This window comes from Myotis myotis, unplaced genomic scaffold (genome assembly GCF_014108235.1).
Source record: "Myotis myotis isolate mMyoMyo1 unplaced genomic scaffold, mMyoMyo1.p scaffold_m19_p_11, whole genome shotgun sequence".
Lineage (NCBI taxonomy): Eukaryota > Metazoa > Chordata > Mammalia > Chiroptera > Vespertilionidae > Myotis > Myotis myotis.
Genome location: NW_023416315.1, coordinates 43681887 through 43695919, shown reverse-complemented (window position 1 = coordinate 43695919; position 14033 = coordinate 43681887). Strand labels below are relative to the sequence as shown.

The 14033-nt window shown below is 42.5% G+C and overlaps 1 protein-coding gene across 2 annotated transcripts in view; it reads right to left on the bottom strand.

Annotated features, from left to right (window-relative positions):
* The window catches only part of SEMA3D (semaphorin 3D), a 196806-nt gene extending 192761 nt beyond the window's left edge, over positions 1-4045 (bottom strand). The window contains exon 1 of one of the 2 annotated variants that reach the window (XM_036328333.1): positions 3622-4045. The gene's annotated coding sequence lies outside the window, so the exon portion shown is untranslated. The remainder of the gene's footprint in view (positions 1-3621) is intronic. The other variant, XM_036328331.1, reaches the window with a different exon arrangement.
* Between the last annotated feature and the right edge of the window lie 9988 nt (positions 4046-14033).

Here is a 14033-nt window from a genome sequence, read left to right as displayed (position 1 = left end):
CCTTTTGATAGTTACCAAATGTTCATGTAATGGAATAAGAATATTTTATGAAGAATAAGAAAAGGCACCAGGAAACTCCCTGTCTTAATTGAACTCCAACCCAAAACAACATATTTTTTAGTATTCAGAATAATTCAGCTCAATGACTCAAGTTTAAACATGTAGTTGATTTGTTAGCCTGTCATCATAAACACTACATGTACTTCCTCTGCCTTTGTAATTGCTTATATTCTAGACCTTCCCTGCTACCAAAAATAATTCCCACGTCCACCCATACCCACACATGAAAGAAATAGATTAAAACTTCAGTTTCTCTTTGTACATTTTTCCCATGCAAAAACATAATGCAAACTCATCAACTAAGACATAACTATAAAGGCAATTCTGTAAGAAGGCAAAAGAAAAGCCACATAATTATGTCTCTACCTTTTACTTTTAGTTTCTGTTGTGTGGATTTTAGTTCTCTGATAATTCCAAAACATTTTGCATTGCTAGACATTTTCCCTTAACCTCTCTCTCTCTCTCAGAAAGTCAGCAGGAAGGTAACAGAAGTCAAATCATCACTCCACCCAAGTGAATTGGCAACAGATTCTTAACAAAGTTGAACCAGTGGTGCTGAAATATGAAGCAAGGTTTTAGGCATTCAGGTCATGAAGGCAAGAAGAAGACTAAGGAAAACTTCATTAATCTCAGAAATTTTCTCAACAGGGGCATGGGTTACTATTTGACAATATATATATATATATATATATATATTTTATTTTATCCTCTGCTAACATTATTAAAACCACTAATAATTCATATAAGCTACAATAAGATCTGGGTAAATTACTAGTGGCCCGATGCATGAAATTCGTGCATGGGTAGGGTCTCTAGTCCTGGCCAGCGATCAGGGCCCATCTGTGGGGCGGCCAGCGGGGCGATCGGGAGGTTGGCCCCCCTGGTACCCACCTTGGCCAGTTTGGAGCCACCTGCTTGCCAGCCCCTCCCCCTGCTGCTGCTGCCACTGGTCATCTCCCTCAGCGGGGCGATCGGGAAGGGGTGGGGCCCGCTGGCACCTGCCTTGGCTGGCCTGGGGCCTGCAGGCTGGAGCAGCTCCTGTGTTGAGCGTCTGCCCCCTGGTGGTCAGTGCCTGTCATAGCAACCGGTTGTTCTGCCTTTTGGTCAATTTGCATATTAGGCTTTTATTATATAAGATTAATATCATGTACCTATGATTCTCGGCCTGTAGACTTGATGTGGCCGTTACACATTCTCAACCATGGATTCCATTACTTGGAATGTTCTTTCCTTATAAATTATAATACAGAGTTGCAGAGGCAAACTGATCTTAGAAAGGCTCTTCCTTTAAGTGGGGTTATGGAAAGATGCCTGAAGGTGACCCACACCCAGGTAAAACAATTCAAGACTCAGCTCAGCCCCTCAGTTTATATTTGGACACATCAATTAACACCTTTATATCTCATTATTCTTATTTCTAAAATGAGAATAACTGCTTTGTCTAGTCCCCTAACCTTCAACACCATTTTTAAGAATTGTGATTCTTTAAGATTCAAAAAGCCAAAATGGTACACCACCCATTTTTAACCCTGTGTCTCTACTTTTCTCTTTAAAAAAATGACATTTTCTGTAGTATTGGTAGTAATAATAATCGTGATAATGTACAAAGCACCTGGGATGCCATGTGTTTGATAAACGTCCCTTTGCTTCTCCACTAATTTTCCATTTCATAAATGGGCAAATTCCATTTGAAATGTTGCCAGTTCAGATCAGAACCGTTGTATTGTCTCTCAGTTACCTCTTGACCCTATTCTTATCTCTTCCCACATCACCTTCCGGTATTTCCTGGCCTTTCTCTTCCAAGGACCAAGGTCTTTTCTCATCTTCCTGACCTGGACCAACACTTTGCAGTCTGTCAGCGATGGCTCCCCTGGCCAGCTTTAGCTGCTGGGATGAGCCTCATGGATTCCAAGGCTGGACACAGTTAAAGGAACTCCCTCCTGGGGCTGCTCCCTTCCAAGCCCTGCCCTTCCTACTCATCCTCCCTGCTGTCTGGCCTAGGAGCCACGAGAGGAGCAAGGCATCACTGGAGTGATGACATGTGGCTCTCTCCCTTCCCCACCCTTCACATTTTTCTTTCCACGTGCAGAACCCGGAAGGCTATGACCGCTCTTGTCCTGGCGGTTGCCAAGGTTACACAATAGCAGCACCAGACCCCGGAGGGTCCCATCTCCTCTGCCTCCCCCATACCTCCTGAAACACACACACACACACACACACACACACACACACACACACACACACACACACACACACACGGAGAACCCTTTCCTGCTAAACTGGATACTTTCAATCCCTCCACTCCTGCTCTCTTCTTGTGCAAAGAGCAGTGAGTAGCTAAGAAAAATGGGAGGGGTTTGCTGGAGAAAGAGGAGTCCTCCTAGGGACACTTGCTTTTATTTATGGGGCTAAGTGGCGAAAAGTTCACGCGTTCAACTCCGATCTCTGTAACAGGGGATTAGGGGCCTCGGTGACCTCAGCTGTTGGGGTGCAGCCCCTGTCCAGTCCCCCCAGACGGTCCCCACCAAGGCGTCTCCTCCTATCAGCTCCCCTCCGCGCGCCGGGACCCAAGCTGAGCGTTCAGCGCGCGAGGTTGAACAGAAGTCAGGAATGAAGGGGAATTGGCCCGGCCAGTGTTGGAAATGGCCCCGGCGCTGCCAGGGCAGCCCATTAACGCGTCAACTCGGGCCGGGCCGGGCCAGGAGGAACACCCGGAGGAGAGGGATAACTCGCTGGGTTACATTCCCAGCCGGAGTCAACTCGGGACCTTTCAAGAGCGAGCCCAGCCGAGGGTTACCCAGGGCGGTCGCGCTCCAGCAGAAGTGCGTTTGCAGCAACCCCATTCCCCAGACAGCCAGCTCTGTGGCGGGGCTCTGACTCCAGTTCCCCCCCCGGGGTCCCGAAGGGTGCCGGCTTCCTGCTGACGGAGCATCGCGACTCGCTCGCAGGCAAAAAGGCATCGCCATCCCTCCGCAAAAGCACCACAACGAAAACAATCACCAGGGTCTCCCCTCTGCTCCCCCAGCCCCATGGGGAAAGGAGTGAGCGAGGCTCCGATGCCCGCGGTCCAGTCCTCCCCAGACGGTCCCCACCAAGGCGTCTCCAAAAGAACCTGCAGCCGGTGGAAGCCCCGGGGCACGTTCCAACGCGCCGCTGGCCTGGGACGGGCGGGGGAGGCAGCCAGGGAGAAGGCACGAAGTTTCTGGGCGCATCTGGAGAGGACAACTTGGCTGGGTGCTGGGTGCTGGCCGCCGCCGATGGAAGCTCCGGCTGCGGAGGCTGCGGCCACGGCGGCGGGGAGATGGGACGCGCCCCGCTGCCACGCTGTCCCCGGCGCCGCGCACCGACTCGCCGTCCGTCCGTCCGCTCCCCGCGCACCCGCTCCCTGGCCGCTCCGAGCGCCTTTTCTGTCCCGGGACAGTTCCTCCTCTCCTGGCCACTCCGCATCCTCACTTCGGACCTACGGCCACCCACCCCCAAATCAAGTCCCCCGCCGTTGAACTCCGCCGTCCCTAGCGAGCCCTCCCAGGAGGGTAGCAGGTGACCCGAAACCGGCCTTACCTGCCGCGAACGCTGCTGGCCCTCTCTCTTCCTCTGATGTCGCCCCAGGGGCAGAGGGAAGGGATGCCGGCTGCGGGCGGGCGAGGCGGCGACCCGGGCCCGGCGCGAGCTCCTGGGAGCGGCAGCCCTGGCTGAGCCGCGGAGCCGCGGGCGGCCCTGGCGGAGCGCGGAGGCTGCGGCCGCAGAGGACCGGCCGGGAGGCAGGGGGCGCTGCTGGCCCCGAGCAACGCGCCGGCACCGGCACCGGCCGAGAGCCAGGCACCAGCTGGGACCTTGGGGAGGCGAGGGTGGCGAGGAAAGGCACGCTCCGAGCGGGAGGACGGCTTTTAAGTTTGTGGTGTGACCGCAGCAGCTGTCCTGGGAGAGACTCAGTCTTTCTAAAAAGGGGATGCTCAAGCGCCGGGGATTACCTCTCCCCTTCCGATCTCCTCCCCCAGCCCTCGGCCCCCCCTCCCTCCGCGCGCGCCAGGCCTCCGCAGCAGCAGAAGTCCATCCCTGCCCGCACGCAGGCTGTCAGCAGCGCGGGTTCAATGGAGCTCTGGCCTCGCTGAGAGATGTTATTCCGGACCCGGCACTCTGTTAAAGCAGCCTCTGACGTCGGAGCCCGCGCTCAGGCGTGACTTATTCTACACCATAAAGTCTCTAAGGACCCCCTGGGGAAGAAATAGGACAAAGGCTGCCCTTTAAAATTCTAAGCCTCGCAAAGAGTACCTGGGTTCCAGTCTGTAAAACCCGGTCCACTGTCGCTGGCCTTGAAAGAGCAGGCAAGGGGGATGAGCGACAGAGATCAACCCCCCATTGGGGGGCTGGCATCAGGAAAGACCAAGATGAAACAAACACGGAGATGTAGGTCTTCTTCCCCTTTACCTCACACCAGGCCAACAGAGATGCGTCACCTGTTCCTGTTTTAGGAGGTTTCCTTTGCAGATTGGTACACACCTTAGCCATGAAATAGGAAAGTTGGAAGTATATGGGGACGAGGAGTGGGTCCACATTTTCAGGAGCCTGGAACTTACACGATTTGGAGGTGGGAGCCATTTTAAGAAAAAATGATGCAGAAATAGTTTAATCCTACAAATTGAGCAATAACATATGATCGCGTTTATCCTTGGGCTGCCCTCAGGGATATGGAAAGGGCCTGTGCAAGTGATGAGTCCTCAAGCCTGGGCCTTGCTAACTGCATTGTGAGTCCTTCTGTGATTGGAAGTAGGTCTATTGTCATATTAGTCCCAACATAAAGCTGACTTGGGATAGAGCTGGGGGGGGGGGGGGGGGGGAGTTAGGGGGTGGAGAGGGGATGGACAACAACAATCATGGGATCCTGCCTTTGTCAGCTTGATTTAAGAGCACAGCTTGTATGGGCCCCTGAGCTCCCTTGGCAATGACAAGGCGTGTTCTGATTTGGGGGTAGTGAGCAGACAATGGCAACAATGGAAGAACTGAAAAGGGGGGAGGAGACTCTTCATTCAATGTCTCCTCAACAGCAGAGAGCTTTGGGCCACAGAAACACAAGTCACTTTAAGTTACAGATGGTTGGTGGCTGAGCCAGCCTTAGAAGGGACTCAAGTTGCCTAACTCTGACCAAGGTTCTTTCCTGTATCTCATGCTGCCCCATCTCTATAACCCTGGTTTTGACTGTCAACCAGCCCACCCCATAATATCCCTCTTTGTATACAGGAGAAGTTGTTTCTATAGACTATTTCAATCTATAGCAACGTTTGTTCTGAATGCTCTATATTAAAAGTTACGCCACTCATTTTGGTGTGTTTGTTGCCTTGTCTGTATTTTTTATAAACGCCATTGCACCAGATTCAAATTTCAAGTTCACTGTGAGGACAGAATATCTCCTTGTCTCTCATAGAATTGCTTAGGGTTTTGCACATGGTGGGTTCATACATTGTTGTTTTTATTTTTTTAAAAAAACTCTATTTTTTAATTTTCTAATATATGTGTCAACTTTATTGGCCAGAAAATCGCATTTAAGTAGAAGTGTGGTTAAGTCTGGATTTCCCCTCCTGCCTAAATTCTAGCTTAATATACTCAAACCAAATGATATCTCCCTTTTGCTACTATTTTAACCTTTTTCACAAGGCCCCTACAGAATTAAACACTCCCTCCTATTTTCCCAAAGCACTTTGATTTCACTACTATTATAAGCCCTTTTCATATTATATCGTATAGTCATGCATGTGTCTGCATCTCATACAAGAGTATGGGATATTTTGTGTCTTTGTTTTTCCTGCCCCTAAAACATTACTATGAATTTGAATTGAACTGATTTAGCTTGAACTACCCTGACTTCACATTTAGACTGTCGTTCCACAGGCATCCTGAACATACCATGAGAAGAAAACATCTGGAAACTGGGTTCTGTGCTTCCCATCCTTTTCATTACTCTGGGCACGCAGCAGACAGAATGAACTGCGCAGCCCAGCGTTGTGATGAATGGTCTCAGCTGTGTCCATGGCTTTGCAATCCTCAGGGTACTTCTTGAATACAGGGAGTGTCTTGGATACAATAGGTGTTTAAGAAGTATTTGAGGATTAAATGGGCTAGTGAAAACAGTGGATATGATGGTGATTATTAGTATCTGAATTTATTTTTGCTTTTGTATTAACTATCCTGGATCCCACCAGCATGGTTTTACCACCCCTTCTAAGCATTTAAGATTGTCACCAAAAGCAATTGGTAATCTCTTCTGTAGAGCTAATATCCTATCTGAGTCCTTGCAATAACATCCAGTGAGAAAAGTCTGTTTTAAAGTAAGTTTTGTTAAAATGTAAGGTATGTCATACAGTTTAGTTTATCTTCAAGGTTGACTATTCAAGATTCAACAAGTGATCCTTAATTATATTGAAAGAGGTATGTATATCACCAGGACTACTTAATGCTACTATGCTGTTTTAATCTGAGGGGAGGAAGGGGGGAGAGAAAGGCAAGAAAGAAAGGAAATAAAATATAAATCAAAGTACTTTCTAGGTGCTTGGAATAATTGTTGAAGAAGTAAACTTGTCTTAGGGTCCAGGCTTCCTCTGTGACAAACCACCTCTCACCCATCTCCTTTAGGACTCACAGATAGAATATGAGCAAGTTATTCTTATTGTATGTAATAGATATGTGGTAGATAAGGTGAAATACACAATTTCTCAAAGCATTCCATTTTAATACTGAAGGAAGCCAAATAATAAAGTTTGAATTGTAGAATTTCAAGAATCAATCTAGCCCTAACCTGTTTGGATCAGTGGATAGAGTATCAGCCGGAGGATTGAAGGGTTTGATTCTGGTCAAGGGCATGTGACTTGGTTGCAGGCTCCATCCCTAGCCCTAGTTGGGGTGCATGCGGGAAGCAACCAATCAATGTGTCTCTCTCACATTGATGTTTTTCTCTCTCTGTTTCTCCCCCTCAATTCCACTCTCTCTAAAAATCAATGGAAAAATATCCTCAGGTGAGGATTAACAAAACAAACAAACAAAAAAATATCTATGTTGGGAGTCAGAGGGGAAGGCAGCAGAGATAGGTAAGAGTAGAATGGGTATAATCTAGGCTTCTTTAATTCCACACATAGCTACCTCTGCCTGCAAACAGAAGAAAGATAATTACTGGGTCCAGAATTTAATTCTAGCAAAATGTCAGAGGATTTGGCTGTACTTTCTACAGAAGGTACTAGCCTGTAGTTCTCTTTCAACAGAATCTGCAGTTCAACTTCTCTCTGTACAGACTTCTATTCACAAAACAAATGGAAATTTGGTGTATTTAAAGGGGAAAAAATGGGTAAGTAAAAGAGATTGCAAAGTTTTATGCACACACACAAGGAAATGGAGCTAAAATCCAAACCATTTAGTGTTCCCGTCTGTAAAATTAGTCATACCTTAGTCATATATAAAACCTCCCTGCCTTATAATAAATACTCTTTATGAATGTGTTCCCACATATTAACATATCAATACTGACAGACAAATGTTATAGTCATATGAGAAAACTGAGATATATGTTACTTTATGTCTATTTGGAACAAGTGATGGCATGAGGTAAAAGCAACTTACCTAATCTTTTATCAGGTATTTTCCCCTCAGAAACAAGGTGTTTTTTCCATCTGTTTCATTTGATAATGGCAATCCTCTCATCACTGGATCATTAGGTGGTTGCATGTTAAGATCATTAGATCATTTTTAGCGATGAAAAAACACATCTGACTTTTGTTTTTATTTCAATATTAATTATACCTATATAGAACTCTCAGAAGTACATGTATCTCTGTTTCTTATCATCAGATAAAGACAGACAATAGTTTATGGCTAGTTAAGTGAAATGTAAAACTGTCAGGACTTTACTTAATATCTTTGAGTTTTAAGCTTTTATAACATCATAAATAACCATAAACATTCAGAACTAGGAGAAGCCCCGAACCTTCTAGCGCTCATGCTATACATAAGGACACCAAGGCCAAGAAGATGACCACCCGGCTCCGTCTTCCTCCTGCCTCAATGTACCCCATAATGCAGCGCCCAGCTATAGAACCTTTTCTTGGGGGGAAAAAGTCAGCTATTTTTCTAAACCTTTCCAAGCCAGAATCTTAAGGTTATATTTACTTAGCTGGGTTGGGGTGTGGTGAATAATTAAATTCAGCAGGAATGCACTTCAAAATAAAAATAAAAACACAACCCAACCCCTCTGGCCCAAGTCCTGAGACCTCAGAAAAGAAAACCTCCTTGTCTATGAACATTCACTTGAGGTTGGAAAGGCTTTCTGTTCCTGATATAGGAGTCCACATAGCTATTGCAGAATGGGGAGTTTAAAGTCAAATGAATGGCTCTTTAAAAAAAAAAAAATGTTCTTATATCAATAAACAATCCCCATGGAAGTACTTTAAGGAAAAACAAACAACTTTCCTATTCATCGCATAAGAAAAAAAAAAATATCATTTTTAAGTTTGCTTTTCTTAATACCACATACCAACAGCACTCCACCCAGAGAGCACACTTTAGATCCAGTGTATTCTTCTAAGAAAACGGGGGAGGGGGAGGGATTCCTGTGATACTAGGAGGCAAACCTTATTTGTACAAGGGTGATGAAACCAAGAAAAATACTATGCCCTCTTGTGGCTTATTTGTTCTAGTTCACAACTGATCAACAGTACTCTATTATTTCCTGAAACTCAAACATACCTATATTCCAAGTGGAATTCAACTATTCCTTTGTGTAGTAACCGGAGAGAGCAGGTCCTGCAGACAGCAGGAAGGCATTCCAAGACCTCTCCTTTGTTCAAGGTCACAAGCAGCTGCTTAGCCACAGTGAAAGCAGTATCCCTGAAAGCAGGGGGAGATTATCCAAAATATCCCACAGATTCTTACAGATATCATAAAAATGCCTTCCAAAGAAATGCATTAGCTAGACTTTCTTTCCTAAATAGTGAGGTTTGTTTTGGACAGACTTAAACCATCTGTTTCCACAAATAGGAGAAAATTCATGATTTCCTTTCCTACTGTATTTGTATCTCTGCTATTTCTTTAACTGTGGGTGATGCTTATTTTTCCATTAATATATATGTACTAAAGCAGTTAAGGGAATATTGGTTTTCATACTGTGCATATTTTTTTCTCTTCTTTCCCCCTACTTTACTCGAAATGAAGATATAATAAATATGTTAGATTCTATGATTTGCAGATATAATTACTTTTATGGTACCACAAGAAATGACCATGTTTTCCTGAAACAGCAAAGTGGCAATGAGATGGGTTTAGTAGACAATGACCTCTGCTGACCATGAGAAAGATGTTCAGGTAACTATGATTTCAATAACTTAGTAACTAAGTGAATGTCAAAGGTTTAAAACAGGCAAATTTTGCTAAATCTGTCCAAACCTCTTATATTAATAATTATTATGAGTAACATTATTATTCTTTCAGATATAAAGCAGCTTAAAGTTAAGTGACTTAAGTCATATCTTTTTCATTCGACTGGATCTGCTTGTGCATTAAGTGGGCCAAGGTGCATTTCCTAATCTGCACCTTTACTTTAGCAAGTTGCTGCTGACATAGACCAAATTGTCTCCTACTTATCTGAAAACATAAATACAATTTTTCAAAGTGCCCAATTCAATACAGGGAACCGTTGTTTTTTGAAGTTACAAGCTAAAATAGAGCCTGTTTGGAAATGATTCTTTTAAGTTGATCTAGGTCAATGGTCGTTCTCCCCGTGAAGCACAGATATACTTTCATTAGAATTATCATTTGCAAAGAGCATTCATAAAAAAGTTCAAGATTTTTAGTTTTATTTACTATAAATTTAGGGAATCATAATGAATCACTATACTATAATACTATTAACAAATGACATTCTCTTTTTACTTTATGTTTCTATAAAATTATCTTTCCCTATGTCAAGCAAAGTTTTACTTCCCAAATTTTATTCATGTGTTTGCCAAGAGAGTAACCACATTAAATGTCTATGATAATGCATATATTTTTAAAATTATCTCTAACTTTACTATATTTAAAACTTCTAATTCAAGAATGGAGACAATTTTTTAGATACAAACATGACCACTTAAAAAGAATGTATTAAGAAATTAAATTAACATTTCACTATTTAAGAATAAAGACAAGTCATCCATAATAATGAAAGTCAGTATTGTAAGTATGATATTTTTGATGGCATGCCCAGTGTTAAAATGGTGATCTGCCAATATGAGCTATGAAAACATTACAAATGTATGATATTAAAACAAAGATGCACTGGTTACTGAATAGATAACCAAATAATTAAAATAAATTAGAAGTCACAATACAGACTTAGATAACATATTATAGCTCACTTATGCAATGGAAATTTTGTTTTCTGGCTCCAAACTTGAGTGGACAATGAATGCCTTCTTTTCTAAAAAATTATTTTTATGTAGCATTTGAAATACAAAAAGGTAGCATACACACACACTAAAATAGAACTCACACTCAAGAATACACCACCCAACTTAAAAATTAGAACATTTTGAATATCTTTAAAGTTATTTTTTGGTTCCTCCTTGAATCTACCCTTTTGCTTACCACGTAGAAGTAAAAAATATTTTCAACTTAGTGCTTATTTTCTCTACCTTTTATCTCCACCTATGTACATGGCTCTAAACAGTATATTGCATGATGTGTTGTTGTTATTAGTTTTATATAAATAATATCAGCTTCATTAAAATGATAATTTTCTGTGATTTTCTTATTCAGCCTTAAGATTAATTTCTCTATTATGTATGCTGTTGTTTTGTTCAGTTTGGTTGCTTTTAATCATTGTTATGCATTCTCATAATGATGGCTAGTTGAGTTGTTTCCAATATTTCTCTATTGTAAATAATGCTGCATGAGCGTGCTTGCATATGGCACCTTATTTTTCCATTACTCAACTCAATGTCTGTGTATAGGGAATTAGATGAAGAGATGTTAAATGGAACAACAAAAGAGGGAGAGGGTATCTGGGAGAGTAACAGGAAAGAAAGAATAATACTCAGAGATTAGATGCCACTGATGCTCCCAGGCAGCAAGTCTCTCAGTCCACCAGCTGCTCACCGCTGGGCATGCTGCTCCAGTGCATGTTGGTTTATTAGGATGTGCTATCTTGACCAGGACTGGGCTGTGGAAAGCTGTTATCTCTGCGATCTGGAGTTAGAAGCACCTTGACCCCATTACCTATCCACCTGCCACTACCAGGAACAACCAGAGCCTGCTTCATTCTTAGAGGCAGAAGCATTTCTGTTTCTCTTGCCTACTGACCTCCCGCAAATTTCCACTTATTTTGTTTGCTTGTTCTTGTTAATCTTCGCCCAAAGGATATATTATTTTTTATGTATTTTTTATTGATTAAGGTATTACAAATGTATCCTTATCCCCCCATTGTCCCCTCAAGCATTATGCTAAGTGAAATAAGTCAGTCAGAGAAAGATAAATATCACATGATTTCACTCATTTGTGGATTATAATGAACAACATAAACCGATGAACAAAAATAGGTCTAGAGACAGAGAAGCATGGATCAGATGCTCAAACCAAGGATATTTTTCTATTGATTTTCAGGGAGAGTGGAAGAGAGAGGGAAAGACAGGGAGAAACATCAATGTGAGAGAAACACATCGATTAGTTGCCTCCTGCAGGAGCCCCAACCAAGGACCCAGCCACAGAGGAGCCTGCAACCAAGGAATTGAACCTGGGACTCTGGTCTGCAGGCCTACATATATCCATTGAGTCAAACTGGGTCAAATTTCCACTATTGACTAAATCTATCCAATGGCTAGATGACAAAGCAGTACAAAAATGTAATTTTCAGATTCCCAGGCCCAGACAGAGTATAGAAAACAGATGTGGGGTTGACAGATAACAGGTAAATAAGCAACACAAGCTCTCATTTCTACCTGAAAGCAGAAAATTTAAATTAGTTGCTTTCAGGTAAACTCAGTAAATTAGTGATTTCTCAAACATTTAAAATTATATATTTTTGTCATACGTTTTGAGGTGCATTTTAAAAATGACTAAACAGCCTGGTCTGTGTGGTTCAGTGGTTTGGTGTCAACCTATGAACCAGGAGGACTTGGTGTGATTCCCTGTCAGGGCATATGCCTGGGTTGCTGGCTCAATTCCCAGTAGGGGGCATGCAGGAGGCAGCTGATCAATGATTCTCTCTCATCATTGATGTTTCTATCTCTCTCTCCCTCTCCCTTCCTCTCTGAAATCAATAAAAATATATTAAAAAATGACTAAACATAACATTTTATTGGAGTTCAGAGGAAAAAAGATGTAACCTAAGGTTGTGCAGAGAGATTATTAAGTATATGGATAAACTACGGTTACAGTGGCTTTTGGACAAATTCCAGCAGATTGTGCAGCATATAAGCACCTGGGGGTTGAGTGGAGAGGCTTCAGGGTGAGGCTTTTTCTGAGAAAACCATGGGAATGAAGTGCTGATGTGGGGATGTGGCCACTGTGTTAAGGGGGATATGAAAAGATCCAGTTTTTCAGAAATAAAGATCTATGAAAGTAAAGGGTAGGAAATAAAACTGGAAAAGTAGATGTGCAAGATATCATGGCAGATTTCGGTTGCCTAAGAAGCTAGGACTTTACAAACTGACCAAGAGAGATTAAACAAAACAAAACAGATAAACCCAACCTTGAACATTATAGAGATAGAAAGATATATGATTCACTTTAAGCCTAGCCTGCCAATAGCACATGTTAGAAGAAAGAGAACTTAGAAGCAAGAAGTCCTTCTAAGAGATTGTTATAATATTCTTGGGTAATAAAAATCTAAACTCCCGAAATGACCCACAGATTCGGAAATATCCAGGTGTCAGAAATAGCTGAAAATTAGACATCCTATATTAATAAGATTAAACAGAGAAAGTAGTTTTAAAAATAAATCCTTCTTTTTGTATAACAAATTCGTAATGAAAAACACTTTTTAAAACCTTTGAGCTTTTAAAAATACAAATCCATAATTTGGCACTGACAAGGAGGAGACTTGGTAAACTAGAATAGATGATTACTTAATTGGCCTTTTCCACTTTAGTTGTCTGAGGGCAGTGGCTTCTCCAGCTTGCTTAAAAAGTTGGAAAGTGACTCAGCATTACTCCACAGCACTTGAATGAATAGATCTTTCAAAGAGCAGCTCTTGCTTTAACATGGTAAAAACAGGCTGTCGACCACATAAAAATAGCCTTCCGAAGTCATTCATTGATTTGGTTACACTTAGAAGTTCATTCTCCCTAGAAACAGCACCCAGAGCTACGCCAGTGCAATGCAGCCTAGATGACTCTGTGATGCATTTCATTGGTTCTTTCAATGAGGGCCGATGAGAGGACTCCTAGTAGTGATGGGTATGAGTACTTGCTCCCTTCCATGTTGTTGATCGTTAGTATGATCAGGGAGAAGAGGCTTCTTGCATAGCAGTAAGGCTGGGAGGAGTCTGAGTGTCCTGAATAGAAGCTTTTGGCCGTAAGATCACTGGAACCAGTGTTAGTTTTCCCGTCTCTCTCAGTATTTTCTTCCGCTCGCCTTAGAGATTGACTCTCTTGCATCCTTTTTTCCTATCAACATTTCTGGGTTCATTCTGTCCCAATCCAGGAAGAACTACAACACACTATAACTTGTTTCTCTTGGTACTCTTTAGACTCTGAAATAACTTCAAAGATATTTTGAAATTTTCTAATGAATTGTTAGATCAGTAATCAGGGAAATTAAAACAAACAAAATATGTCTAAAAAATTTTTTTCTTACCCATCTCTTTCACCTTCCTTACCCCTGTTCTCCTTTTCCTACACTTAGCTAAAATCAATAATTTAAACTTTCTTTTAAAGTTATTTTCCATTTCTTTCAGATAAAAAAAAATGATCAAACTCAAATCCAATTGGTCTCTCCCTTTGCTTCCTTCCCTAAAA